A 4,535-nucleotide genomic window follows, 5' to 3' on the forward strand; every position below is an offset into this window, starting at 1 on the left:
TTGTGCGATTGTTAACTACACCAAATTTTATTTCAGAAAAGAAAAATGCAATACAATTGTAAATCTCATCTTATGCAATATAGTTCTACATAGTATGCATGGATCTTATCCATTTATATGTAGTACAAGGCCAGTAATTAATTAAACTCCTTTGCTTTTGGGTAGTCTGCATATATTAATTAATCCCTTGAGCACTCATCATCTTATGTGCAAATCCACAGATATATCTTCATCAACGAGTTCAAAAACACAAATTGCTTTGCTTTCAAACAATTAGGCGTGCGCCTAATCAACAAGGGATGAGATGATGTCTGCCATTCTGCACACTTGTGGTTTAATCAAGACTTAGATCCACAAAAAATAAGCAATAACAAAGTCATCAACAACGTGATTTGAACAGAAAACAGTTTCATTTCGGAAAACTCACCTCCAACAGCAGTAAATGGTGGATGAGACGCCAGAAGGCTACTTTTTGGCAGCCCGAGAAGAAAACAGAGGTTTTACTCGAGGAGGCTACGCCTTGGCAGCCATAGAAATGATCTGAGAGCGGTAGAAATTCTACGATTCCCAAAAGCCCTTCTCTCTCTTCATCTAGAGCGAAACAGAGTAGACTTGGCATTCGTGTCGTGTTTTCCGTGTTCGTGTCGTTTTCGTGTCATACCTGATATCTTAACGGGTCGTGTCGTGTAACACCCGTTAAAATAAATGGGTAAAATGATCCGACCCGAAATCGACCCGATAATATTAACAGGTAATATGACCCGACCCGTTACCCGTTAAGGAAAATATATTTTAAACTAATAAATAATCAAATGAAAAACATAATACTAAATAAGTATATACATTCCATATTATCACATCCAAAACATAAAAACACAATTTTGTTTTAAGTATATTTTCGCTTACCTAAAGTCTTTAATAGTTTTTTAATTAATGTAGAAGTGTAAAAAAAATATAGAAAAAAATATATAAACACTCGTAATGACAAGCTTTATAACTTTCATGAAGAGCTTAACTTCGAAATTCGCCACTATAATCATATAATTCATAGATCAAAATTTAACCGTTGATTGTTGTTTACATTTATGCTTCGTTGTTCTCATCAAATTTCGTTTTTTTAGATTTTCTTTTTGAAAACATGATCTATTATAAACGAAAAATCACAATTTAACGGTTATTTTATCTCCGATTTTGATGATTTTTTACAGATACACTCCTCGACCCTATAAGAATGTAATGAATAAATTTGATCTTTAATTTAAAGTATTTACACTAGTGGATACCACAAAAACTTATTTTATACTTAATAAAAGTATAATATTAACTCCAAGTGTTTGTTTAATCTATCATTTTGACGCAATATGGATTCTACAAAAAAAATTTCAACAATCCAACCGTCAAACTTATTTGTACACATTCCAAGATCGCATATGTAAAAAATCGTAAAAAACAAACATTCAGAGATTACGTAATGGAACAAAAGTTTTCGACGATTATAAACGAAAAATCATAATTTAACGATTATTTTAGCTCTGATTTTGATGATTTTTTACAGATACACTCCTCGACCCTATAAGAATGTAATGAATAAATTCGATCTTTAATTTAAAGTATTTACACTAGTGGATACCACAAAAACTTATTTTATACTTAATAGAAGTATAATATTAACTCTAAGTGTTTGTTTAATATACCGTTTTGACGTAATATGCATTCTACGAAACTTTTTTCAATGATCTAACCGTCAAACTTATTTGTACACATTCCAAGATTGCAAACTTAAAAAATCGTAAAAAACAAACATTCAGAGATTACGTAACGGAACAAAAGTTTTCGACGGTTATAAACGAAAAATTACAATTTAATGGTTATTTTAGCTTCGATTTTGATGATTTTGTACATATACACTCTTCGACCCTATAAGAATGTAATGAATAAATTTGATCTTTAATTTAAAGCATTTACATTTTTTTATATATGAGTGATTGTATATATATATTTTTACATTTTTTACACTTCTACAATAATTATTATTAATTTTATTAATTTTGCCCTCAAATAAAAAACATTATTCATGAGGGTTTGAAGGATTTTAAAAATCTAAACGATAATATAAGTGTAACAATTATCTATTCGTAGAGGAATAATGATAAATCACAAGTGTTTATATATTCTTTCACATTTTTCATACTTGTATGTATGTCTTCTTAGTTCTTGCATATACAAATACTATACTAGTATATTTTAATTTTGGACAAGAATATGTTATGTAAAATTTATCCTAGTAATGATAATAAGAAACTCTCATAATAAAAATAAATAATGACTAAAACTTTTTTTTTTTTTTTATAATTTATATAGAACGATAATACAAAACTATATATTTAATATAGAATATATTGCATATATTAATATGACTATTGTATTTTATAATAAATCTTTTAGTAATTAAACTTTAAAATTATTAAAATAATTTTTTTCTTAACGGGTCGAAACGGGTTACCCACGTGTTACCCGCGTGTATACCTGTTAAGAACCCGTTATTAACGGGTTCTTAACGGGTCACCCGATAGTGACCCGATAAGTTATCGTGTTGACCCGAAACCCGTTATTTTCGTGTCGTTTTCGTGTCGTGTCACCGTGTCGTGTCAAAAACTGCCAAGTCTAAAACAGAGTAAATAAACGAGCTAAAGCTCCAATTAGGGGGTAAAATTGGAAAATCGTCCAGTTATTTTGCTTGGACCAATCTTATTGGGCTAGTTGGATATTGGATTTTCTCCTAACTATTAAATAAAGTTATTAGGTGGTCTTTTGTCAAAATTCAAAATTTTGAAATCCTTTTCATTATTTTTTTTCTTTAATTTTATAGGTTAAACGTAGGTTTGAATTCTATTGGTGGTTAATCTAATATCTAATTTAACAAATAAAAAAATTATAGATGGCTCCATATGCACCCAGGTCCCAGCCACCTGATTAGTGTTGTGCACCCAAATACTTAACACAAAGGAAGCAACAACCAAACTATGGTTCTCTGAGATGGGTCCCCACCTCCCTCTTAGATGGGATTACCTTGAAGCTTTTTGTCACAGAGTAGGATTCTCTCCCTTTTTTTTCCTCTCATTCCTTCCCTTTTTATTTGAACGGTCATGGTTAAATCACGTCAACATCTTATATTAATTTTTTATAGCAAGAGAAAGACAAAATAAGATAATATGATAGGAGGGGATAGAAAGGGATAGAAAGAGGAGGAGAGAGAATCCTAGTCATTCTGTCACATATTCTAATATGTAATATACTCCATATTTCAACGGTTTAATGGCATGTTTACATAATGGTAATCGGAATCAAAATGTGAAATTGAATTATGATTACAAGATTATCTAATGTTTACTAAATATTGGGAAATCAAAAAGTTGGTGGGATCCACGCGAATTTTGGAATCCCACTCCAAATTTTGGAGGAATTGAATTGTTAATATCCCGTCCTGAAATTTTGTTTATTTATTTAATTTACATTTTGGGAAAAAAAAAAATTTCAATGGCTTTTTGGTCATATTTTAAATTTTGCTTTGGTGTTTGGAGGTAGGTTTAGAATAGATGGATAGAATTCGAACCTATGAACATTTAGGCAAAACCTGTTCGCGAATTGGAATTGAAACGAAAAAGTTAGTAGCGTTATAAGTGAGAGGCATTTTGGACTTTTAGACTTACTGTAAATAACAAGTTTCCAAAACATAATTTGCCAAAATTAGACATATTCCATTTCTGGAAACTGAACCCATACAGCCTAAAACCCCACTAACCCAAAACCCACCCCATCGATCCACCAAGCTGCGCGATCTTCATGTTTTCCGATGTAAATTCTAGCCAACTTAGAATGAACTAGACCATGCCGCCACCACCATCTTGAAACTCGTACTTCCCTCTACAAAATCCACCAAAGAACCATCCCATTGACCATTGTACATGGCGGTTCGATGCCACGAAACCAACACATTTTAGCGACTCTTTTCCATTTTTTGGCTAATCCGCAAAGCAGCGATCAACGTCATCCCATGAGTAAAACCAAACCAACTCCGACGTCATTGGACCACCGTAGGCAAAGAATTGACATTGTAAAGTTTCGAATACTTATCACCTTTATCAACAAAATTGACCGTCTTTATAAAAGTTGTTCCACTTGTTGAGCTCTACATGCGTATTAAATTGGTGTCCTTTGGAGGTAGATGAAAAAATTGGTGTCATTCTTATTAAGTTTTCTATCGGAGCATTGTTGGCTCATCGGGACATATGATGTCTTAGTGACGTGCACATCATTTTGCATGACGATTCAATTGTGTTGGATCTAGGTGAGTTGATTTTAAGATTATGTGACAAGTATTTGCATATGAAATTCTCTTGTTATATACTTTGTGTGCATAGCATGGAATTACAAATGGTTATTACCCGGTCATCGATATGCTTTATAAAATGTATATGTATATATATTTGAAATGTTTGTGAACTTAGAGGGCTAGTAGAGGACTAATACCTTGT

At 31.8% G+C, this 4,535-nt stretch overlaps 1 long non-coding RNA gene across 2 annotated transcripts; it reads right to left on the bottom strand.

Annotated features, from left to right (window-relative positions):
* Window positions 1–593, bottom strand: LOC108171927 (uncharacterized). 2 transcript variants are annotated; one of them, XR_001788448.3, is made up of 2 exons: window positions 428–593; window positions 1–319 (listed from the first exon to the last, which is right to left on the bottom strand). It is a non-coding gene; the product is annotated as an uncharacterized lncRNA (long non-coding RNA). The 2 variants fall into 2 exon arrangements; XR_001788449.3 differs by having other exon boundaries at window positions 1–326.
* Between the last annotated feature and the right edge of the window lie 3,942 nt (window positions 594–4,535).

Source organism: Malus domestica, chromosome 16 (genome assembly GCF_042453785.1).
Source record: "Malus domestica chromosome 16, GDT2T_hap1".
Lineage (NCBI taxonomy): Eukaryota > Viridiplantae > Streptophyta > Magnoliopsida > Rosales > Rosaceae > Malus > Malus domestica.